Source organism: Simochromis diagramma, unplaced genomic scaffold (genome assembly GCF_900408965.1).
Source record: "Simochromis diagramma unplaced genomic scaffold, fSimDia1.1 OVJJ01000296.1, whole genome shotgun sequence".
Classification (NCBI taxonomy): Eukaryota; Metazoa; Chordata; class Actinopteri; order Cichliformes; family Cichlidae; genus Simochromis; species Simochromis diagramma.
The window spans coordinates 912,774-938,976 of NW_024387004.1; the positions used below are offsets into that span (position 1 = coordinate 912,774).

At 49.1% G+C, this 26,203-nt stretch overlaps 1 protein-coding gene and 1 long non-coding RNA gene across 2 annotated transcripts in view; one reads left to right on the forward strand and one right to left on the reverse strand.

Moving 5' to 3' along the window:
• Positions 1-26,203, forward strand: part of LOC120739224 (metabotropic glutamate receptor 7-like) — a 106,202-nt gene that overhangs the window by 26,655 nt on the left and 53,344 nt on the right. The window lies entirely within an intron of this gene.
• Positions 7,631-9,370, reverse strand: LOC120739225. Its single transcript, XR_005697151.1, has 2 exons — positions 7,949-9,370; positions 7,631-7,850 (listed from the first exon to the last, which is right to left on the reverse strand). It is a non-coding gene; the product is annotated as an uncharacterized LOC120739225 (long non-coding RNA).

Below are 26,203 nucleotides of genomic sequence, written 5' to 3' on the forward strand. Positions count from 1 at the left end.
ATTATTGATTTAATTGAGTGATTCTAATTAAAGTATTTCAGACAGATAATCAAATGGAGAATAAGAGCGTCACAGCGTGAGCTGAAACTTAATCCTGTGCTTCTAGTTTTGGTGACATTTGTGGAAACTGCAGCAGCAGATTTGTCAGCGAGCAGCGAGTTTTATGCACTCGTGGATGTTCAGACAAATGTCAGCGGATCAGTGTGAGACTGAAGCAAAGCTAAAATCAGGCAGATTCTCAGGGAGCTTCTGCACCATCTTTTTGCTCAGATTTCACAGCAGATTTCTGGGCCTCTGTTTGTGCTGATGATATTCTCAGCAAGTGTAAATCACGCTGAATCAGCTGGGTCACATTTGGCTGAGCTGTGACTCAGAGGAGGAGTGAGATTTTAGCACAGACCGTGTGATCCGGATCTTCATCTTCCTCACCGTTCTCTATTTGAAGTGCCATTCGTCAGGAATGCCTTCGGCTGTGTGGGATAATCTGATCCAGCCACAATAAGCTGACGTTTCAGAGCCCGTTTCCTCGACAATGCAGACAGGAAATATGATGGCGCTCTGACCGGAGCGCGCAGTGTTTTCAGATTAAATATTAACGTCCCCTTCAGCCGGCGTTGTTGCCTTCGTGTTGCAGGATGCTGCCTGTGTGAGCTGCTGCGCTCACAGCCACTCATTCTCCCTTTAGGGACAATTAGCGTTGAACTCGGTCTTATCTTGTCATCTCGTGTTTTCATTAAGCGTGCTGACTCGGCACCAGGTGGCCTCGTTAGGGAGCGTACAGTGACGCTGACGCTCGGCTCACCAGAAGCTCGGCTCGGAGAAAAAGTGAGGGAGCTTCGCCGCGTCCCGGCTCGTACCTGTTTCACTGAGTCACCGCTTCGGGTTCGGAGGAGAGTTTTGGCCTAAAGTCCCGGCCTTTGCTCCAGAGCGTGAATGATCCTGTCAGCTGTGGTTACTGTAAGCGCCGCTGACTCTCTCAGCCAGTCGTGCACATCTCTGACCAGCTGCCCCGAGCTGCAGCAACTTCCTGTCAGCAGTGTGAAGAAATGAATTCACGCTCTGTGCTTTTGTTCCAATGCAAACCTCTACAGCAGCTACAGGGAGTCAGCTCAGGGTTTGTGTCTGAATCATCTGTGTGAAGACGAAGGTTGCTTTGGTCAATTTTAATGTAAGCTTCATGTACAGTCAGTTTTTTACCGACAGCGACATCTGCTTTTGAAACATCTGCGCTGTGCGGCGTTCATGCTGCAGCTGCAGAGTCTCGGGTTTAGACGGAGACGCCAAAGACAGAAAGAGGAGGGGCTCAGATCCATGACGGCCAATGATTAAACACACGACACAGAAACAAAGACCTGCAGCTGACGATGCTAAAGACCCCGATACACTAATGCTGCTGTTAAACAAAGGTGTCAATGATTCAAACGCCAGGCTGCAGGTTTCCTTATACACTCACACACACACACACACACACACACACACACACACACACACACACACACACACACACACACACACACACACACACTGCCCTGCATCACACAGCAGTGGTTCCCGTCTCATCATTATTGGATCATCAGCATCGAGCTGCAGCTTTTGAACTTTTATTAGTTTTTATTTGTTAGCTTTATGATGTTCTGACTTTTTATTGTTTTTATGATGTTTTCTTTATTTTATCATCTTTTCAGTCGTCTGTGAAATGCAGAAACGTGTCCGAGTGTGTCCTAAAGCTGCACGTGCACAGCAGACCATCTTAATCTGAAGGTTTACTTCCTGTTTTGATAAAGCTCTGCCTCCAGTCCATCTCGATAACTGCACTTTGCATTATTTGGGCAGTTATTTTGTAATTTGCATTATTTGGGCAGTTATTTTGTAAGTGCAGCTTTAATTTTAAAGTCCAACCAAACATAAAAACATGACTAAAAGCAGCTTTGTTTCCACAGTAGGAGACGACTGCATCTGCTTCGAGCTCTGTACTGTTACTGAAGCTTCCCACAGATATCGTTCAGACGTCTTTGCTTAAACCTGATTGGTCAGTGCAGCTCGTACTAAAACAGAAACCATAACCCAAAAATCTGGTCCCTGTATATTTGCTTTGACAGTCTGAAGATAACTCTCAGTTATCACCCAGAGTCAGCTCCTACAAAAACCAGAACTCCTCAACCATTTGGGCCGGAGAGAAACTTCCAACGGTTCCTGAAAGAGGCAACCTGTGTGATACATGAGTTAAACCTGGATAAACGTCATAAATATATGAGATGGATTAAAAAGTCTGAGACTCTGTGAACGAGACCAAAGCCTGACCGTTTTACTGCCAGCGTTCATCAGCGGCCCCGTCCTGCCTCTTCGCAGGCCGGCTAATTTGGATGAAGGGTTTAAATTTGTCCCCGAGGAGCAAAATTAGCCAACACCTTTAACTGTACTGCGGCTGATTATGAGCGGTAAACACCAGGGAGGACTTGTTATAGCTGAGACATGCAATACAGAAGAGGCAGGAGGATCCAGAGGATTAGGAGGGAGGGTAATCGAATCACACTTTCCCCAAACTCAGCGTTCAATCAAAGTGCCCCCGAGCAAGGCGAGCATCCCCAGCGTTAAACAGATGGTGACAAGCACGAGACTGCGGCCTGACTCGGTACAGATTCATCCCGACAGAGTTTAAAAGCTTTAATTGGGTGTTTCACAGTCAGAGTCATTGTAGCTGGTCATACGTTCAGCTTCAGGGACTCGGAGTGCGGTTCATTAGCACGCCACCACCAAGTCACCCACTGGTGGCTGCTCCTTTTGATCGCAAGCTGAGGTCTCATCTTAAACGGAGGTCTCAGGTCACAAGGGGTTTGCCCAGTCCAGCCTCGAGTCTTTAAACGACCGGTCCGAGTCCCATCTCTGACCTTTAGAGGTCAAATAAAGTGGCGTCTCCACTCTTTTTATCTTTAGGTTCAGTTTCCGTAGTGCAGTTCGAGCTTATGTCATCCCAGTAATAAGTCCCTATGATGTAAAGGAGGCAGAGAACATCCAGTGTCCGAGTCGAGTCTTCAAAAGTGAATCTCAGGATTAAACGATTCTCTGAACATGAAGCCAGAAGAGGAAACATCGGCGTGCGAGGAGCTCCTGGCCCCGTTCGGCTGCAGATGGACGGTCGAAGGCTCTGTAAACCATCCTGATAATATTCAGGAGGCAGGACTCAGCTGAGGTCTCGAGTCTTGAAGGGATTGGTCCATGTCTTTTTCATTTCCCGGATCTTAATTTGAAGCCTAGAGAGAAAACTGCATTCAGGAAATCATTTCTGTGGATGTGGGTCAGCAGGTGTCAGGTTTGACTCTCTAACCTCTGGCTCCACCTCCAGTCTGATCTGAGGATGGAGGTCATCTCTGCTGCGGGTTAAAAATGTCTTTAGGTGCTAATTAAACAGCAGGAAAAACACTAAAGTGAGGTTCTGTTAGACGCGCTGCTCATCGTATCGCAGCACGGCGACCCAATTACAGCGAGTCCTGACTCAGCTGTGCCGTTAGCGCAGACGAAGACTCATCTGGTTAAAAGTTGCACCGCCCTCTGCCGTGAGGACTGAACGGAACTTGGTCAGCGAGGAGGAGACGGTGATGACGGAGGAAGGCGGCGTGGTGTGCGCTCTGAGCGCCTGCCTGGTGCGTTAATGCTGCGAATGTTTGTGAATTCAGCATCTGATGCTTTTAGGCCGCCGGCCTCGGGGCTCCGGTCTGCATACTAACAGCACCGCTAATGACGACGGTGAAGGAGAAGGGCGAGGACAGAGGGAGAGGAAGTGCTGAGTGAGGGAAGGAGAGAGTTTTAATGATGATGAAAACAAAAGGAGGCACGAATGTCCGGCAGCAGTCGAGCGAGGACGGCGTCCTGAGACCCCGAGGAGGCTCCACGGCGACCTCTCGTCTCGTTAGCGAGAACAGGTCCATCCTGGAGTGTACGGAGGTTAGAGGAGGAGGAGAAGGAGGAAGAGCAGGCAGAAGCAGGTCAGGAGCTTTGCTTAATGTTCACATCAAACGTCAGAGAACATGTCGGAGTGTTCCTGATCTCTGGAGGTTCATCCCAACGCAGAGCTGCAGGAACCATCCAGCAGAGCTTGACAGGAACTTTATTTCCTTCCAGCTGAGGCCGTGTCGATGCTCACACACAGCCTTACCCCCCGTGGTCCCGCCTCCACGCTGCACACTCAGCCTTTTCGCCTCCACATCCCCGCCACGCAGTCAGGTGTGCAGACGTCAAACGTTTCAAATCGCTCGACAAATATGAGCAAACACAAAAACTATTTTTAATGTGCAGCTCGGCGGCTGACACACATCGCTAACACGAAGGTCGCTTCAGCAGCTCAGAGCGCTCGTGACGTGCTTCACAGGAAAATGCAGCACAGCTGGAAGAGGACGCCGAGGTTAAACCCGAGAAACACCACAGAGGAGTCGGGGGGACTCGTCTTGTTGAGGACGCACAATTAAAAAGTTCAGGAGCTGTTTTGGTTTCTGGGTGAAGCCTGGTGTTAAAGTCCTGCTGGGTTCAACTCGCACGTGTCACCAGGAGTCTGTTCGTCACCTTCATGCACGAAGAAGAGGAGGAGGAGCGTTCAGACCAGCGTGGGGGAGTTCAGGTGTCTCAGGGTGTTATTCACCAGTAACAGCACGTTAGCACGAAGGTAAAGCTCCCAATCTATGACCGCGCCCACAGGTGGCGAACGAGTTCAAAGCTACGAGCTTCTTCTGCAGGGTGCCTGCCCTCAGAGCGTGGATGAGGAGCTCAGCACGGTGATCCGTTAAGTCAGCTAAAAGGTTTCAGAGCTTAGATTTGAACCTGTGTCACAAACTCAGACCAACTGTGCTCATTACCCAATCACAGACCAGTCTGACTAAAGCTTCATGCAGACGAGCTGCGCAGCAGCACTGACGGGTCGTTTATCTCTGAGATGTTTGGACTGTTCGCCTGGAGAGGAAGAGGAGGATGAGCGTGTTTAAACACGGGAACGTTCACAGCGTCATCCTCCTGACCTGCAGCCCCTCCCCAGCCCGACTCTCCGTGCAATATCATCTCTATATTTCTGCGATATCACAGTGATTTATCTTCTGTGCTCAATGCTGTGAATTAATTATAGATCCCAGCCGTGTGTGTGTGTTTTCTATCGTTGTTGCTGCGTTGTGTTCAGAGGAATCCTTCAGACAATCTGGTACACCAAGAACGATGGTGTCAGAGCAGCTGAATGTACGTGAACAAACAGGAAAGTCATTGTCAGGCTTTGTGGGTCGGATCCTCTCACGGCTCTACGAGTTGTTACTTTTCTTCACAGTCCTGAGTTTTAAACACATCAACCAACACGTCCTCGACATCCGAAGCCTCCTGACCTGAAGTTATGAGCTGACACAGGCCCACAGAGCGTGTGCAGTTTAACAGCTGATTTTGATTTGGTTTCACTACATCTAAAGTCTTTTACTCGACTAAATATCGTAAGATTACAGATTACACACAGATGATTGAGATATAACGTGTAAAAGTTAGAGTTGCTCGTGTGTGCGCTCTCCTCTTCCTCCAACATCGTGTCACGTTCTCTCGCTGAGTGAATGGTAGATAACAGCACCGCGTGAATGTGTGTGAATATCATCCATCACTCAGACACAGATACCTGCTAATCACTAACATCGCCTACAAACTGGAGCTCGGCCGTCGTGGACGGTCTGCGGGCACAGTGACCTCACAGCAGCCGTTACTGGTCAGATGATGTCATTAAAAATGCTCCACCAGCACAAACACGAGGTCCAGTCCAGTGAGCTGATTGGGTGAGGTAATCACTGAAAACGCTGCGTGTATGAGACGTGATTGAACACATCCACACCTGGAGTAAAGCAGACAGCTGCCCAGTGTTTCCTGCATGTTCAGGTACATACGTGACGTATGAGCAGAGGCAGACGGCCTCCGTAACATGTCGGCAAGTTTGGCTAATCGAGGTTCTGATGGCGTCGACACTCCACGCCGCTCGTATCGGCGGCTTGGTTGTTGTGCGACGAACGCGCTCTTTGTAAGTCCGCGTGTGTGCGCGCTAAACAACTGAAATGGAAATGTGATTGCGCTCACGCATGCAGAGAGAACAATCGACACCTTGGTTTGCATAAAGCGCCCTCATTTGTGGATGCGAGCGGCGCCCGTGCTGCTCAGAGCTGCAGGGATAAACGTTCAGAGGCAATTTCACGTGTCAGTCAGCGACTGCAGGTTAGATCCACACAGGAGCTGCAGTGTGTGCATGAACAGGCAGTCAGTCAAACTGGAGTGATGAACACACGCAGGATCAACGTGGACCAGGAGAGGAAAACAATAAAACGGACCTTTAAAGTGCAGAAGAAGAATCCGAGCGTTGATCTCAGAGGATGATCACGGCACCATTTATTTAACAAATCCTGTTTCATTTTTGTGTGCCAGAATCCTAAATATGAACCCTGGTGTCATCTGCATGAAGTGGATTTTATTGCAAAGCTCCACGAGATGTATGTGCACGTGTTTGATAAAATGCTTCACCTGTGTTTCCCTGCACATGTTTAATAAGCACCTTTACGTTTCAGTATAAAAACCTAAACAAAAAGACACTGATGCTGAAAACTAAGATGCATATTTGGACAACAACCTCGTGGTTTGTGTGTCCTCTGGTTCAGCTACGTCCTTTTTTACGAGTTAAAACAAGCAGTTTTATCCACAGCAGGAAGCTCCGCATGTTTGATTTAGCAGAGTTTTATCACCTGAAACAAACTCCTCCCGGGATTAAACCGGCGATCTTACTCTCGTCATGCAAACGTGTAAATCACTTTACTTTGTAGAATCAGAATAGAAACTGAAAAAGGTGAAAAACAAAAGTTGTGCCAACATCTGAACCGTAAATTCACCAATGGCTCGACAAACATCACCCGGATCTCCTCGTTAGACTTTCTAGCAACATAAAGTCGTGTTGAAGAAAAATGTCATGTGATCTTTTTATTGATTAGAAGGAAATAAGAAAACATTCTCCATCAGCTCAGTCCCACGCTGGGCTTTTATCCTGCTGAGCAGCCGATGAACTAATGTCTTGAAAGGTAAACAGACCTCTAAGTAAACAACAGGCCCGCTCCAGCTCCTATAACCAAAGAGGTGGGACGAAGGTTAACACCACCCACTACAGCTTTCAAGCTAACAAGACTCATCCGTTCATGCTAGCATTAACAGTGCCTGCACACATACACGACACACGCGTGACACATATTCACAGCATCTGGTAAAGACAGACGAAACGATGACAGCAATGAACTGAAGCACACAATCAGAAACATCAGGGTGGATAAAGATATAATTAGAGTTAGAAATGACTCCGAGCTGGGGAATTGTAGCAAAGGTGAGAGGTCAAAGGTTTACCCCAGATTTATAGGGCTGCACCAAAGAAGAAGGATGAGGAGGGGCTCTAACTACAGGCTTGGAGGTCCTAACATTCAGTACACCAGCAACAGTTTGTGTAATTATAACAACATGTAATTTATGACCTGGTAACACTGCCATCAGGGGCAGACGGTCCAAACAGAGACAGACGTGAGACGGCTCAATGCAAACGGGCACCGTGATGCCAGGCTGTTCACAGTCATTACAGAACAAAGTCATAGCCTTTAGTTTGTTTATTGAACTGAGACAGACAGAAACATCTGTCCAGCTCCGGCTTTCTCATCTTTTACCGGGGAGTCGATGTGATCCCGGCAGAGAGTGACACTGAGCCTGATATCAGGTGGATTCATCTCAGCGGTGATCCACGTCAGCTGTTGCCTTCCAAAGAGGAGAGGAAATCTGACAGTGTGTACACGGAGAATATGTTTTCTGATTTCATGTCTCTGTAAATGGAAATAAGGTTTTTTTATTTGTACGACGACACAAAGCAAACATCACAAAACAAGTTATTACTCGAGTGTTTCTCACACATTTACTTTACCTGGAAAACTCATTTTAGCATTTTTCTTTTTCAACGTCTGAACAACGACATCTAGATTTATTTTGAAATCCTCTGAAGCATCCTGCTCATTAACAGTAGCAGCTTCCTGTGTGAGTGGGTGATGTCACCAGCTGCAGGCCTGATGTTAATGTTAACCTCGGTCCAGCTGTGCAGGGAGTGACACTCAGTCGTAGCTATAAGCAGCAACGCAGCCGCTGTTATAGAGGAGACGCGGAAAAGGCGAAGACAAAAAATGTTGCAGCTGCTGCTGAGTCACTGGACTCGCCTCAGTAAATGTGTGTTCGGTGAGATGTGGGAGGTAGTTTGCAGAAATTTCACTTAAATTACGACCACGGCAGGTTCACACAGAACAACAAACTGTGTAATTATTACAAATGACTCGAGGTCCCCACAAAACGCTGCTGGGATTCTTATTGCTGAGCTGTGGCGTCACGTGATTCTTGAGGCTAAACGATTCAATCACGGGAGTCTGAGTCTCGCCATCTCGTTAGCGGATCCCGAGATGCCCCAAATGAGAAGGTCTGACCTGCTTTAACAGCTGTGTGGAGGAGCTGATTAGCAGCCACAGCTGGACTAACGTCGTCCTCACGTGTCGTTTCCGCCGTCTGCTGGTTTCAAACTGTGATGAAACATCCTGAGCGGCTCGCCAGAGGCCGGCTGGTCCGAGGCGTGACAGTCCAATTAAGAGGTGAGGAAATACGATGTGTCAGAGGATGTTTGATGCAGGCCCACTCTGACACCCCCACAGCGCTAATAACCAGTCAAAATGTCCGCCTCGCTGCTCTGCCTCCTCGCCCGCCGCGTCGTGGCTGCTCGCCACGTTTCTTCCCGTCACTTTGCTGACACTTCTCCACCTCTGCTTCCTCTTCCCTGTCACACAAAGAAAGGCACAAAGATCACCCGAAAAACACCTGAACGTGATTCTTCTTGCACCAGTAAAAATCCTTCATCCTGACTGCAAATAAAGAGTCTGACCAATAACACGGCTGCTCTGTGGTCACCTGTACCAACAGGCTGAGCTCCAGTTTACCTGAATAAAGTTCCAGGATTTTAATTGGATGTTGGATGTCGACCCTTTTAATTAGCAGGTATCTGTGTGCTGCTTGATAACAGAGCTAGCTAGCATTAGCTTTCCTTGGTCACTCTGGATACAAAATCACCATGGCAACGACCCAAACAGTAGCACCGAATAACCTCGCATGTTTGATGCTCTGGGTTCTCGTGCTGTAAGGCCGAGTGGTCGTCTCCACCCGATGAGGCGTGGATGAAGGTGTGACGGAGGTCGGCTTCTCTCCGATTATTAAACCCGTCTTTCTGCAGACGCTGGTGTGACTTTGTTGCTGCGTTTGTAGCGTCACCTGATCTCCTGTGGCCCAATCACCTTTGGTTTAGGCTGAGGCCTCAGCTGATTGGGGCTGACGTCTGCGACAGGGACTTCCTGTTTCTGCAGAATTTTTTTTAAATCAGATTTTTGAATGTGTGTTTTTATTGCATAGATGTGATTATACAGCAGCTGTAATGACAGCGATGTTTCTGTGGGAGATGAAGGAAAAGCTTGTGTCTCAGACTCTTCCGACTAGGGCTGCTCAATTAATCGAATTTTAATCACGATTACGATCTGGGCTTTCAACGATCATTAAAAATGACTGAGCCGATTATTAGCCCCTCCCTCATTTATCTGCGACACCTTAAAGGCCGGTCCGTGAAAATATTGTCGGGCATAAACCCGTCCGTGGCGCAAAAAAGGTTGGAGACCGCTGATTAAGAGGACCCGAGGGAAGCTCGGAAAGCTAAGCAGAAGTTATTTGGAGAGGAGAGTGACTGCTGTTGGTTGAAAAGAGGGTAAGAAAACTCAGTGTGTGGAAAAGTTCAGAGTCAGAAGGAAAGTACGTGTGTAACTGTACAGTGGAGCTGACAGAGCAAACTGAAATTTAAATAGAGTTTAATTTTTCATTATTCTATAGTCAACATTATTCAAATATACGGTTATTTATTGTTAACCTTTTACAACCTTAACCGGTCAGAGCAGCACGCTCCGTTTTGCGTAACTATTTTTAAATCCCTGTAGAACCTGAACAGTGTAAGCTAGCGCAATAATTTGTTTGCATATGAAACCGAGGAGTTGTACTTACATCTTATGGCCATCAGCTTGTCCTCGGTCACGGTTTCCTTCCACATATAGTTTTGCAAAAACTGCATAAAAAGCACTTGCAGCAACAAAAACATAATATTCCAGAAACACGCTTTGCCGATCCGATCAGCTGTTCGTAACACTTCCCACAGTGAAACAGACGTCAGCAGTGTTGCCAACTCCTCAGTAAGGAAAATCGCTATTGGCTGTCCTAAAAGTCGCTAGAAGTCGCTAAATGACGTCATCGCCTAATTTGCATAATTGGTCATGCTAATCTAATTGTAACCTATGTTGTTGGAGAGAGAAATAACATCGTGGAAGAGACATAAAGTGAGTAAAAAACGTCCTAAATGCATTTAGAGTTTATTTAGAGCTACAAATTAAATTTCTTTTAGCAATTATTGTTTTTTTAATGTCACAATTCCAACCCTGCTCCTTTACCCGGGATTGGACCGGCAAAAGTGACCCGAAATAGGCGCTCTGGTGGAGTTACTGTGTGTTTGTGTGTGTGTGTGTGTGTGTGTGTGTGTGTTTATAAGTAGTTTTAAACCTTGTGATCCACAAAACAGCATAAGAGTAAAAGAAGAACTGACTGTGTTACAGCACCCGCTGCTTGTTGAGAGTAAAAGCGATACGGGCTTTCACATCTTTTTTTAGCGGGTCTGAAAACTCGCTAAATATAGCGACAAAGTTGGCAACACTGGACGTCAGCGCGAACTATCGCATGTCCGCCATTTCCTGCCTGAAACCGGAAGTGGCGTCATTTTCGCGGAAAATGTAGTTTTTTACTTGTAGGCCTTAAAAGCCTATACTGGTATTTTTATAAGTCATGTTTGACTTTTCTGAATAGTTGCCTGGATGCTCAGAACTCAAACTGCACTGCTGGAAATAGTTTATTTTGATGCACATGCTGTTTTCTTTGCAAATTTGCATCATAGGATTGTTTTTTCGTTTTTCCTGCAGTATATAAAAATTGGTGTATCTCCAAAATAAAACTATGAAGACACTCAAAATAAATTTCCTGTTGTTGTAAACTATTTTTTGCAACTTTTTTGTATTTAAAGTTTTGAGGGATAAGCCTCTTAAATTTCTCCAAGTAGAAATATATGTAAAAAAACAAAAACGATTTTCAATTTTTTTGTAGTTTATTGCACTTTTTTGCAATTAATGTAGTTACTATGGACTTAATGCATACATATCATTAAAATATGGGCTATAACAGTTGTATAGCAACTTGAAATGCTCCCACAAATGGCACTACAACATGTAAAAAAATAATATAAGCTCTGGCGGACTTGGTTCTATAGTAGGTCGTAAAGGGTTAAATAAATATCGTCAAATAATCGAGATCTCAATTTCAGTGAAAATAATCGTGATTATCATTTTTGCCATAATCGAGCAGCCCTACTTCCGACTTTAATTTGATGTCTTTGTTGGTGTCAGAAACACAAAAAACTGAACCCTCAGTGTTCTCGCTGTCTCACCCTTCAGCACCTCCTCTTCCTCCTCCCAGGCCCATCATTTTCTCCTCTTCTACCTTTCTCCATGTCTCCTGCCAGACAGCTAAAAACCAGAGGGAACACTAATAGCAGCCTACGCTGTCGGCACGCTGTTACTAAATTGTCACGTGTCTGAAAGAACGACGGCCGCTGCTGCAGAAACAGTCGTTCAGGCTGCACGTCGTCTCGGAGCGAAGGCCCGAGGAAACAAACAAGAATGCGAGTTAAAACCTCGGCGTGGATTAAAATCGTGTGACGTTCAGTCCTCACGCAGACGAGCTAAACCACCATTTGAATGAATCCTCTCAGCAGGGCCATCCTTTCACGTCTCAGAGTACTTTCTGGAGAGGTCCACGCGCTCGTAGGCGGCGATGTCAAACTCGCCCGACAGGATGACAGAATCCTTTCAGTTTCCGCCGCCGCGCTGCATAATTGAGCTCCCGATACCGACTGCCAGCATTCGCTGTGTGCCAAACCGGTGGCCGGCACAGCGTCACGGTTTTGTGTGGTGACACGGGGAGGGGTGCAGGTGAGGTGGGCGACAAGCACAAATATTTATTCATGCAGGTAGTTCCACACGGAGCTGCGAAGGAACCGACGAACAAAGGCGACAAACCGCCATTAAAAAAACAAAAACGTCCCTAAATTCACTCGTAGCGTCTCCACAGCTGTGAGGAAGTCCGCGTCATGGATCAGAGACACGTGGGAGCAAATCCAGTAAGCCTGCAGAAACCAGTCCGACAAACATCAGTCAGCGTTTTGCACTTCCTGCTCTCGTTTCGAGTCGGTGTGTATCGGCTGCGTGACGCACACCCACACCTGCATGATTAATAATGATGTACACAAACTGTGCAGGGCTTCGTCTTTAGCTTGTAGCGTTAGCAGAGCACAGTAAGCAGGAGGAAACCTGTTTCTGTTTTACGTGAAGCTCATTTTTGCTCTCGTGTCACACTTTTTGAAGTCACTCGACCTGAGTTACAGTTCGAGTAAGTTTCATCAGCCGAGCCTACGCAGCCACGTCCGCTCACTGCTGTCGTAAAAATGGAGGCGGATCAGAATATGAAACGGGAGTTCGCCCGCGTGTGTTCAGTACGTCTGTGGGAGAAGCCACAGATCGAGCCAAAGTGCAGTGTGTGACTTTGTGCAACTGCACGTGTAGTAAACCTGAAACTTTTGAAGCAGTTTTTACCAGATTTCATGATTAAACATCGTCACCTGTTTGTTCCTGAAGGGGCTGAAAATGAAGCTGCTGCGTGACGAGAGAGACACTCAGCACAAACCTGCAGGAGTCGCATGTGTTGGAGGCATAAAGCCGCCTCCTGCTGAAGGACGCTGCAGGCAGTGACCGTTTACAGGGGGTTGGATCTGCAGCAGCTCTTCTTTGACTCCAGTCACTCTGCTCCGTGTTTCTTCTTTTTTGTCACAATCGGGATGATTTTCCGATGGGCACACGCTCACGTCAGGCTTTAGCTTGTGGAGGATGCATCGATGGCGTGGGGATAGGTGGGGAGGGTGTGATTGTGGATGAAAGCTTGAGTCTTGTGGAAACACTTTGTCTCTTTGTTCGAGCAGGAAGCAGAGAACATCTTGTTTCTATAATTCTGCGCTATTACTTTCAGCTGTCTCTCTGCAGAGCAGCGACTCACTCTGAAGCGCTGCTTCTTGTGACGATGAGGACATGCATGTATGACGTCTGCGACGTCTGCGTGGGTTCATCAGAATGAGGTCAGAGGTCATGCTTCGTCCTTCAGTGAGGAGACCAGAGCTAAGACCGGCCGTGGACCCAAACCAGAGAAACCTCAGGGTTAGCGTGAGCTCACCTCTCAGCATAAACGGGTCACAGGTTAGCCACATGCTAACTAAGCGCGTCACCTTCTTACATGTCTCCTGTTACAAGATTGGAGATGCTGAAGAGGTGAAAGCGGTGGGCGAGTGACGAGTCTTTAATACGTCTACGGACAAAAACCAAAGACTTTAAAGTCAGCTGGTGAACACGGCGTCACAGCTTGAGGGTTTTCTCGGGTCTTCTGTTTCCTTCTGTATCCATAGAAAGCATTTTATGGTTGTGCTTGTAGTTTTGTAAATCTTTGTGATCTGGTGTTTCTTACTGCCTGATTCTTCGTGTTTCTGCTAACACGGTGTCGCTGCTTCCTTCTGTGATATCGGATCCTGTTTCGTTGAGTTGTCGTCTGTCTTATTTCCTTTGTCATGGTCTTAATTAGTGTCAGCTGTGCCCTGGTGTTTCCACGCTGTATCTCCTGTGTCTATTTAAAGCTGACGTCTGCACCTGTTCTCTGACTGCGCTCCTGTTGCCCTCCCTTGTGTGGGCTCTGCTGCCTTTTGGTTCCCTGCAGCACCTCAATAAAGAGCCTGGTCTCACAGGTGCACACAGGTGTGCTGCTTTCATTCCAGGGTGTTTAAGCATTTATGGAAGCTGCCGTTTCTTTAGGTCCAGTCTGGATTCGAGCGTCCGTCTGTTTGCTCTCGTGTGCACTGACTCGTGCTCGTGCACATTAATACACGGCGGTCCTGTAGGAGTCGTCGGGTTGGCGAATCATTTTACTGCTCTCGCCACAGTTTGAATCAAACGTGGTAAATAGAGTTTCAGTCAAACACAGCAGCGACTCGAGGTGCTTTATACTATAAATAACACAATAACAGACGTCACAAAATAAGCTGTTAATGAAACACCGCCTGGTCTGAGTTGTTAGTCCATCAAAGCGTTTGAATAATGTCCCAAATTTGGTTTTAAGCCAAACATTTTTAGGTGTTATAGAAGGCGAGGTGTAATGGTGTATGGCTGTGAATGTTTTCCTGTGATAAATGCAGACTGAAGCTCGGTTCTCCTCTTCCTCGGCCCCTTAAGCCCATTAGCAGCGAGGCGCTGAACGCTGTGACGCCGACCGATCGGGTATTTCTGGGTTTGGGAGAAGCGTGAGTCAGCTGGCTGAGACTGCGTTTCTTTGAAAGACTGGAACATCTCTGCGACGGCACGAACACATTTCTGTCTGAACAGGTTACAGAGCCATAAATATGTGGAGTCGTGTGTTTGAGGGCCGACGAGCGGCTGCAGTAAAAACGCCGGCGCTGAAACGTCTCACGCTGCAACCGACCCGATGTGTGAAAAACAACATGTCCTGTCCCTGTGTAAAACACGCCGTGGCTCTCATTAAAAACACATTCAGGCGCCGTCGGTGTCCTGACCTCTTGTTTTACAAGCTCTCATCCGGTGAAACACGGAAACGACAAATTTAAATGAAGCGTCGTCTCCGCGCGACACCTGCTGCGAGTAGGAGTCCTCATTAATGTATCGCTGACATTAATAGTGATGAAATATTCTGCAGCACCATCTGGCAGGCTGTAAGTCGTGCATCAGAGCGGAGGGACAGCGCTCTAACGTGTTTATTAATGTGACAGCGACACGTATGTTGGAGCGGCTCTCTGACAGGCTGACAGGACGACTCCAACCGTCAACACCGCTCTTACCTCTGCCGGGACAATCTGGCGTCCCGTGGCCCCCGTGGGGCTGCTCCAGCTGCTTCGTGGACCTGATGGTGGTCAGAGAGACCAAAGCCGGGCCTGAAACATGTCTGCAGTAAGCGAGACGGTGCGCTGCCATCAGAAACACATCCATCGCCATTTTCTGTGAGCGTGCGGGTTCACACGTCTGACCCGTGACAGGCGGTAAAGAGCACTTATGTATATGTGGGGATTGTTTGCAGGAAGTATCCTGGTCCATTTGGTCCCCTCTGGCTCGGGCTGTTTGCCTCCTCTCGCACTGACCCAGCATTTCACCGCAGCAGTCAGAGGGGGGATGAATAATTTAGCTGTGGTGGGCTGCCTGGCCAGCACCGCCGCCGCTAACCCACATAGCAGCGCTCTCAGTGGGCTGCCATCAGTGTGGGTTTGGCTGGAAGGGACAGACCTGCTGTGACAGCCAGTAAACAATTAATGGTCCTCGTGTGGGAAAAGCCTCTGCTGATAAACCCAGGACTGAGCTGTGGACGCCTTTGTTATAAAAATAACTTCATTCATAGCAGATGGTAGAAAAGATGTTAAGAAATAAAGGAGCAGATAAATGGAGCGAGTCCGCTTTAAGCTGAATGTTTTCATGTTTCTGCTCTTTGAACTTTGAACTTTGAACTTTTGTGTTTGTAACCTGTCGTGTTTTTGTCCACGGGGGGAAAATGCGACACGATCACTTTCTGGGTGACTGAGGACACGCCTCTCTGTTCTCGTCAGTGGGGTTAGCAGGAAGTTGAATCAAGTCAGGAGGAGAGGGCGGGACTTCCTGGACCAATCAGCTCGATAAGTGATGAAGACCAGCACCCTGCCCTCCTCCTCCCCCCGAGTCGGGCTGCAGCAGCAGTCGTTAGCAGTAGCTGCAGGCTCTCCTGGCAAATCCTTGCAGCTCAGGCTGAAGCAGAGAAAATGGCCAACACGAGACGTGTTCAGAGCTGACAGGCGAGCGTCGGGCCGAGGCTCGCCATAAATTACCTGCGATTGTGAGAGCCTTACAGATTCAATCTGAGCAGACGGACCAGCGCCGCCTCGCCGGTTAGATATTTATGAGCCGACATCTGCCACGCAGACCGTGAAAACACAGCCGATGCTGGATCAGCTGATCCGTCCCTGATCTCGGAGACGGAGACGATTAACCGCCGAGTGCGCACACTTCCACCAGCGTCAGGGCCTCACAGCTCAGAGCAGGAAATCAATGCTCACTTCCTGTCCTGGTTCTAACTGGAGCGTGACTGTCTGTGATTTCTGGGAGGTTTCCTCGTGGCCAGTCTCCTGACCATGAAGTGATGATGTCATAACATGTCATTTCATAACGTTTCCTGTTCAGATGCATCTAATTACGCTTAAGAAGAAATGAGGCAACGGCGTCAATGACATGAAGGTTCATTCTTGTAGATGTGTGGCGTGGAGGCTCGCTGGCGTCTCCTCGTGTTCCAGTCACCGTGGTTTTCGTGGGGTCGTCTTTTCCCTCCTGCTGCAGCCTGCATGCTGCTCCGGGCTGATCTGAACTTCTCTCAACATTAAGACTCTCAGCTTTCTCCTCGCCCACGACGCAAAGCAAAGAGTCCGCGGGTCAGAGGCTCCTGAGGATCGGCTCGGGGGCTCGGGGGGTTAGGGAGCTCCTCTGCAAACCTCCGAGCAGCTGCAGGGAAGTGCTCAGCTTCTCCCATCGAGCTGCAGAAAGAAGAGGAGAAATTTACTGCGTGCTCAGTCTGCTCCACCCACGGCACATTTCTACACAAGAAGTGTGGATTTGACTCTTAGTGTGGGAAAAATATCCCCACAGCTCAGGCAGCAACCTCGAGAAAGGCACAGATTTACATTTATTTACAACTCACCTGTTTCAGTTATATTAAAGGTTGCATTATTAGGGGCGTGGCCTCTCTGACCGACAGGTGTTTACCGTGCTAACAGACCGAGCGGCTGCAGGGCGGCTGAGTGTCGGCGCGGCAACGCGCTGAATGAATGAGAGGTCGTCCTAAACGAGCGTGTGCAGGCGGCGTTGCGGCAGATCGTTGCTGCTCCTGTGCGACGTGATGATTGATATTCAGATGATTGGTGCGTCTGCTGTGCCCCTCCTCCTGTGTGCAGCTGCTCTCACACTGGCTCGGCAGGTTTTCCATTTACAGCCTGATATAAAATTTATTGCGCGTTAGCCGCTGAGATCGGATAGTCGCTCTCAGTAACACGGTTAGAGTCTGTGTTCGCTGGACGCCGTGGTAACAGGAGAGGCGGGGTTAAAGAACACAGGTCTGCTTGACCTGTGGAGTCAGGCTTCACCTGAGCCTCTGCCTCACCTGAAGGTCTGCTCAGGTGTAACACGGGCGCTGTTTTTAGACGTCTGTGTGTTCTTGAGTAAACAGAGTTCCTGGTATCCTGGTGTGTTTCTCCGTCCCCGTGAGCAGGACGAAGCCTGTGATGGCTGAGGCCCCTCCTCTCGCTCTGCATGTTGACGGCAGCACGTTTCAGACTGGAGGTTGTTCCTCCCCTTCTGTAAAGTAAATGTGGAGGAGACGGATTAATAAGCAGTCTTATGGAAATGTGTTCACCCTCGGCTCATTAAAACGTACAGGTGGCCTCGTCGTGTCAGGGCCCCTCACAAACCGACCTCCACCCTCGATCCGGTCTAATAAATGCAGGCGCGGAGCGGGAATCACATTTAGCTGCTTGTTAATGCACCACCTCGGCGCTCCGCGGCCTGCCGAGTGATTAATGCTGAGGCGACGCATTCCTGGGAAACACCTGCTCTCTGTCCAGGTGAGCTGTCGTAGAAGCATCGCGCTATCAGAGCTGCAGCGAGGAGACGCATCCTGCTAATGAAACTGTCCAATTAACTCCAGCAGCGGGAAAGCGTGCTGTCGGGGAACAGTCACACATGGACAGCAGTGAGAGGTGTGGAAACTCACAGGTGGATTAAAGTTTCACCGACTCTGAGTAAACGTTTGAGAGGATTTCCCACACACAGCTCAGGTGGGTTTAAACCATTAGACTACCTCATGCAGGGCGCCGTTTTATTGGATTAGCACAAACCACACTTATGTAGCTGCTTGGTACATAATATATCTGAACGGTTTGTTCAGCACTGAGACAAAAAACTGAGAAACAAGTTCAGCTTGTGACAGTAAATGGACAGCGTGAGCCTGAAGAACTACAAATCTGTCCAAATACTTGTGTGAAAACGTCTCGTAGTCTGTCTCGGGTAGCGTCTCCGTCGTGTCAGCGATGTGGACAGTTTGCTCTGTGCTGCTGTCACAGGTCAGGATCAGTGAAGCCTAAAGAGGAGAAATCGATAAAAGTGACCTGCCGCGGTTCATCCGACGCTCGTGACAAACGGTGCTGTCGGCGATTAACTCGCCACGCAGGCGTCATTAGTACATGAAGTTAAGATCATTAAGAGAAACCAGCGACCAGTCAAATCATGAGCTCATGAATGACTGAATGGATGCACATATTTGTTGGTAGTCAACGACTTGACTAAAGCCACAAAGGGCTGCTTTTTATGAAAACAGCACATAGGAAGAGAAATAAAAGTCGGTTTTTTTCATGTGCGTCCGTCACATCCATGCACTTTTTTCCATGACTTTGATGTTTTGAGGAGCTCCGGCCGAGTCCTGCAGAGGGCTGTGAGACACGTCCTCTCCCCCTGAAGGTTGAGACTCCCGGTCCAGTAACCTTCTCTCTATGAGCCGATCCGCTCACTTTCATCGGCTGCTATTATTATGAGTGCATTCGGCGGATGCAGCAGTTCGTCTTCGTCTCCACCTGCTCCTCTCTGCTGGTATAAATAGATCAGTTGGAGCTCAGCATCTTTCCCGAGCTTCCACCGGGACATTCCTCATTTAACTGCAAGGAATTAGCATATTAGCGCCACTTTAGAGCCAATCCCGGGCCGCGATGCTGCCAAGCCTCGTCCTGCTTCCACAGGAGTGGAGCCAAAGCAGGCGTCCAAGAGAGATGGAGGGAGCGGAGGAGATCAGAGAGCGCCACGTCTTCCATCTTCAGCCAGCTCACACATCCACCCACCGCTCTCCTCTTTTAGCATCCCTCGTCCTCCGCCTCCCCGCGCTGTGATGAGCGGGGAGAACAAAGGCCTGGAATTCCCTGGGATGGAGGAAAGTGGCTGCGGGCGAGCCGCCAGCCTTCACTTTGAGCTGCTTCTGCCCTGCTGGGAGAGGAAGCGGGTCGTTCAGCGCGAGCTTGTTGGGCTCGAAGGTTGATCTGAACGGCGTCTTCATTCTCACGACGCCAGGAGACTTCCTGTTAGCCGCGCACATCTCAACTGTCGCCCCCGCAGCCTCTCAGCGGGCTGCTTCGTGTCTCGTCGGCCTTCAGCTCGGCACAAAGAGAGAGAGCGACTTGAGGGGGATCAGTTTGTGGGCTTCTGCTTTTTAAGGCCTGGCTGGACAAAAAACATCCTCATGGTCAGGAGCGGCCCGGTGACTCCGCCTCCATCACTGCGTGTGTTATTACTTTGACACTTTGCAGATTTTTAAACGTGTGCAGGATCGATGTCGCGTGTGATCGTGGGGCGCTCCACACCGATTCAGATTTAAGTAAATGATCGATGAGTCCCGCCTCCTCTGAGGACGACCCTCCTCACTGGCCTGTCGCTCGCCCTCCTCATCGTCTCCGTGATAAATTAAAAGTATTAATGGGGCCACTAATGAGGTAATTAGTTTGTTGAATTAATGGTTAGCTAATGTTTTCGTTCCTGACAGCACACCAGGTGGACCCGGTGGGTGGTATCAATATTAAATCTGTGTTTTTGAACATGAAGGAGAGGCCCAGCTGCTGCCTCGCCTCGCAGACACGCTGCTTCCTGATAAACACAAACTTCAGCTGCCAAACGTGGAAAGGGTGAGAACACCGGTCGACCTCTGAAAATGAAAGCACGCAGAAGCATCACGGTGAAGGCAGAGGCTTCATTATCTTCTGTATTTGTTTTAGTTTCCTTCAGTTACTCTGCACTGAGGTCAATGTGAGCGCGTGCGACAGATGACCCGGGAGGGCGAGCGTGGCGAGCTCGTTTGTGCAAAGATTTTGCAGGTTTGTTCTGAACCACAATCAGCTGCAGTTCTCACCAGAATGACATCATGACTATCAGAAACACAAACGCAGGCTTGTGCGAGCGTGTCGACGCACTTCCTTTAAAGGAGCGACACAGACAGCTTGCATCCTGCTGCTGTGACGCTGCGTTCGTCTTCTGCGTGGATGAGGCCCAAAGCTCTTCCGTGGTCGTTCTCGTCCTTCTCCAACAGGTATTATGTGCCAGCTGGCCCGGCTTCACTAACCCCGCCCCCTCCTGCAGAGCAGGCACATGGATCGCTTCACTGGAGCTGAAAGAGTTTGGACGCCTCAGGCTTTGATTGATTTTAGGACTGAGGAGGATTTGGACTCCTTTGTGCTCGATGAGGTCGGAATGAGCAAGCAGACTGGAAGAAGTTTGGTCTGGGGCGTGTCCTCGGGGCGGATGGCGAGCGCGGGGATTCACGCTCTGTATTAGAAACTGTGCTAAGAGAGAAATGACAGAGAACTCTGTCTTGCATCGTCTCATTTCAGACCCACGTTTCTCAGCCCCGTTCCATCACTCGTGAACCTGCGGCGGGCTGGGGGTGTAATAAGCGGCGACAGGCACGGTACCAGCTTAATGTGTCCTCGGAGCTCGCCTGTCGAGTGAGGCGAGCCACCGAGGGCGGATTCATTGCTGCGAGGAGCAGCTATCTCTGTGAAACACGCCCGGCGCCGAGCCCAGCGACATTTAGAAAGGGCTGCAGAGAGCTGGACGCCGCGGCGAGAGGCGTTTGTGTGAGAGAGCGATACCGAGAGGCTGGAGCTCGTCCACTCACGCTCAAGTGTTTGACTGCTGCTTTTAGCAGAGCGAGGCTGAGTGCAGCCTGCCCGAGCGTCGAAAACAAGATGAATGAACGAGCGGCCGTTTGTCCGTGATTGCTGAATGGGCTCTGGGCAGGCGGCGAGGAGTCGAGCGCTCGGGTTTGGCAGAAAGATGTTCAGACGGGAGGAGAGGCTGAGGGGGTGGAGTAAGGCAGAGAGAGCCGAGTGAACATTAAAGTCATCAGTGAGCTCGTGTTTCACCTAAAACACGTGCCGAGTCGTACCTGTGTCTCACCCTGTTCAGCCACGCCCCCGAAACTCAGAGCAGCAGAAATAATCAGGTGAAGCTCAGATTCGATGATGATGATTCGATGATATCAGCAAGAACGTCATGAATCAGAGATGCTTCAGACTTATTTATGAGTCGGCACAAACTGCTCTGAATCAGGAAAAAACCCTAAACACACAAATAGAAACGATAAAAATGACAAAATGACCAGAGAGCCGCTTCAGCGGGGGTGGAACCGGATCTCGGACGTGACCGCACCCAAACAGTGAAGACGCTCAAAGTTTGCTTAGACATTTTTATTGCATCTCGTCATGTTCCCGTGTTTCCATGATCACCTCGCCCTTATTTTGAAAGTTCCCGTTTACCTGTGAGCAGACTGTCAGTGGATGATGTTCAGGCTCCGGGCCGTGGCGTCCTGATGTGGACCCTCTGAGGTGCTGAAGCCTTCCTCTCAGCCGTCAGCTGGGCTGAGCTCGGCTGGAAGTGTACCATTCAAGTAGGTGAGGTCACTGAAAATTTAATTGGCAGCGAGGTCATTATTTCAGCGGCCGCGGACGGCTCGCCTCGCATCCCTCTCCTCCAGAATATTCTTCTTCTAATGACCCACCTCCTCCTCCTCTTCGGTTGTAGGTGACAGCGAGGTTAGGATGGAGGGCGCGGTAGGACAAACGAATTAACAGCATGAGATTAAAGAGAGGAGCATGCCTGATGAATTATGCAAGCACGAGTCCTGACCGGACTTAATGGGGCTGCTGTGTGGAACGAGGCTTTTAATGTGAAAGCATCTGAGGAGTGTGTGTCTTTGCATGAATTAATCAGTTACATTTAAATAAGTGTCGGGTAACGTGTTTCATGAATTAAACACGTTTGGAGCCGAGACCTCGCTCACCTTCAACAGCCCGTGGGCCGATGTCGCCGCCCACCGCCGCTCTCCTGCTCCCGCCATCGAGCCACACACGCTAACATTAGCTTAGAGTCCGGTAATCGGTAACATCACCAGATGAGATGCACGCCAACATGGATTCTTCTTGTAGCTGTAGCTGTACTGTCGACCTGCTGCTGGTTGTTTTCATCTCTTGTCACTTGTGTTTTGGCTCTTTGTGGTCTTTAATGTCTCATGACCTTAGCTGTTGTCTCTTTGCAGTCCTGTTGTGTGTCTTTGTGTCTCGTTTTGGTCTAACATTAGCTTGGGTTGGTGTGATAACGGCGGCACACGCAGCGCGGTGTTAAACGGTTTCAAACGCACTCCCTGGTCTGTAGGACGAGGCTCATAAACCGTGTGGCGCAGGTACCCCGCTTCCGCCTCGCCGGCCTACTTAATCAGAGAAATGTCAGCGCCTTCACCCGCTGCTCCACTTTCATCCACGTTTTTATGGCGCCAAATTAGATCCTCGCTGATGAGGACTTAAAAAAGCCAGCAGGCGGAGAACCGGCAAGAAACAGAGACGGGCGAGGAAGATTAGAGGAGGGAGAGGAAGAGGAGGATGAAGGGATGGAGGCTGAGTCAGTCGGTCTGACAGACTCCTGCTGGAGGTGAATCACAGTCAAGCTGAATGCTGATGGTTTACAAATAAAGTGATAATAACAATGCTCACACACAGACACACACAGTGAGTCAGGAAGTGAAAGTGTTCTGCAGCTCGTTGTTTCTGCTTCATTTAGCCGTCCGTCAGCAGGCTGGAAGAAACAGTGTGTTGATGAATGCGTGCACGGTCCCGTGTGTGTGTGTGTGTTGCCTGATCGCACAAAATGAGCGGCTGTAATGAAATCTGTGATTGCTGCACCTCAGGCGAGCAGGGTCATTGTAATTAAGTGTGATTAGGAGGCAGCGTTTCTCGTTCTCCACCTCTGATTCACTCACAGAGGGGCGACTGCACCGCCTCTCCTCCCACATATGATACGTGTGCACGAACATGTGCACGAACGTGTGCACGAACGTGTGCACGGGCCTCATACGCCTCGGGTAGAGCGACGGTTAAGAAGAGATGTGAAGTGACATGGAAATAACTGTCTTTGCAGCAGACGTGTAGTTAACCCAAGTTTGTGCAGAGAAAACAGAAGGGGGGACTTTTATTTTGAAAAGTCAAAATATATAGGGTCTGATTGGCCGCAGTTCTTACAGTCAGCCTCTTAAAATCCACGTTAGCTGATTAGGGGAGGGGCTACCTTTTGTATATACCGCTATGGTGACCTGGTGCTCAGCAATTATAAACCTGGAGGTCTTTTTGTTGTCCTCCTCGCTCTGCTCTTTGTTTGTAAATTTTATGTCTTGTGTTGTGTTACGTGTGTTTGTCGTGTGTTTGTGTCATTGCATGTCAGACAGCTATGAGCACAAACATTGACGCGTCTGCATTAAAGGTCTGAGACTGAATAAAGAAAGCTAAACCCTGGAAGTAGACTGGCTTTCTCATTTCATCAGAGGTCAAAGGTCGGTGGATTTAGCAGCTGTGTTTTAGGATTATGTTGCTATGCTGCAGTGTGCTGTAAGCAACTGTTTACAGGGATTTAAAGGCAAACTTCCAGGGACTGAGCTGTGACCAACATGGCTGCAGCTGTTCTTCCTCTCTGCTTTCAAGATTAGGCTTCAAACTTTCCTTTTTGCTAAAGCATACAGTTAGGGCTGGACCAGGTGACCCTGGATCCTCCCTTAGTTATGCTGCAATAGACGTAGGCTGCCGGGGATTCCCATGATGCACTGGGTGTTTCTTCCTCACTTCCTGTGTGTTAACAGACCTCTCTGCACTGAATCATACCTGTTATTAATCTCTGTCTCTCTTCCACAGCATGTCTTTATCCTGTCTTCCTTCTCTCACCCCAACCAATCACAGCAGATGGCCCCGCCCCTCCCTGAGCCTGGTTCTGCTGGAGGTTTCTTCCTGTTAAAAGGGAGTTTTTCCTTCCCACTGTCGCCAAAGTGCTGCTCATAGGGGGTCATATGATTGTTGGGTTTTTCTCTGTATGTATTATTGTAGGGTCGACCTTACAGTATAAAGCGCCCTGAGGCGACTGTTGTTGTGGTTTGGCGCTGTGTAAATAACATTGAAATGAAATGTGAACAGGAAGTGGAATCATGTGGAAATTAGCCCTCAGATCAAATTATCTCTGAGACCCTCGGCGGGGTTCCAGCATCGCCGCTCTGGGCCTTAAGCAAAGATCGTATCCTTCAGCCACAGTCTTTAAAACACAAACGGCCGGCTGCAGGAGCCCGCTGGGCCCAATTCAGAAGGATGGATTGTTTTATTTTCAGGGAGAATATCATCTGTTTTACCCTCTAAATGTGCTGTTATCACAGGCACGGCACATCCTGTTGAGACCTGTGAGTGAGGACTGTGTTATCTCACTGCTGCAGCTCAGGGAAACATGTCACCTGGTTTTAGCCTGAAATACAGCAGCTCTGTTCATTAGCGCGTCGCGAGCTTTTGACCTCCTGTGTTTGTTCCGGGTCTCAGTTTATTTGAGGCCCTTCTCTGTTTGCTGAGAGGCTGCAGAGGATTTAGTCACAGAAGGATTTGAGTGATGTGGTGTGTTTGTCATGCAGGAACTCTGCTGAGGAACTTTCCAACAACACAGTTTTAGTCTTTAATCATTGGCTTTTGGTCAAGATGACAAAAACCGTACAGACTGATCAGAGGGGAAACCGACAAAACTAACAGATGTTCAAAGTGTTACTGCGAGCAGAGAGAAACATGGACACCAGTGCAGCAGTGACTAAAACACTTTGACCATGACGGCCTTCGCTGTGGTGAGCCGACGATCTCGCGAACAACGACTGTGACCGCTGATTACTCACAGGCGTCGCCACTGCGAGGAGATACAGCGGCTCCGCCCCGCACCATGACAGAAACCTAACGAGTCGGGCTTGCTGATTGGACGACTGCGTTGGTGCCAGCTGTTGTTGTGTGTGTGGTTTTATTTTGTTGACGAGTGATGTGCTGAGGATCGGTGCAGGGCTTCCCGGAGCATCGCACTGATCCACTGACAGCTGCCTGCACGTCCACGGCGAGGGCGAGCTGCTCACACGGGATTCGGTTACTTTTACAAGCAGCAGAGATGTGAGACTCTGGAGGAGATGAAGATCCTCGGCGTGTGACTCTCAGAATAAAACGCTGAAATGGTCAGTCTGAACACGCTGACATGAAACGCATCATTTTAGATTCGGTTTGATCTGCTGAGGATGAGGACGTCGCTCAGAGAGAAATCCCTCTGCGTCTGCACGATGACGCTCTCCAGCACGTCCAATGTGCCGATTCAGTTCAGAGAGCCGCCGCTGCAGCAGATGCGGCCCGCTGGGTAATAACGGAGGGTGAAGGAATCTGTCAGAGACGCGAGAACAGCGAGGAGATGGTGACGCAATCACACTCAAACAGTGTTTTTAATGGATCTAATTCATGTTCAGCGCTGCCCCGTTTTTAATTAGAAACTCTGGACGGGCCAGACGGCGTGCAGACGGAGCGCGCTCACAAATCTCACATGCTCATAAATGTCTTATTTTTATATGAGGCAAAGATCAAATTCAGCTTCTTCTTCTGATACGTTCAAAATAATAAGCAAACAGATTAGAAATGGAGACAGAATGAGCGATGCTCAAAAAGCACAGAGCCACAAACCAGCACGATCATCAGAGAGAAAGCATCGATTGGATGAGACGAATCCATGGAAACCTCCATCTGGGGTCTCCGCCGCCTGTTTGTTTTGACCTCTGACCCCTCTGGAGGTTCAGGTCCGTCCTCCCCACACAAGCGCTCGTTAATAAACATCAGCGACGAGCAGAAGGTCAGTAAATCAGAGTCCTCTGCCGTCGTCACGGCGCATTAATGTCAGATGGAAATGCGAGCGTGTCGGATCATCGCTGAGGCCGCCGCGCTGCTCTTCCTGCCTCTGATTGGCTGTTTCGTTTTCCTGTCAGGGCTGCCGATCGATGCTTCAGCTCTCCCGTCTTCTCTCTCCTCGCCTCAGAGGCG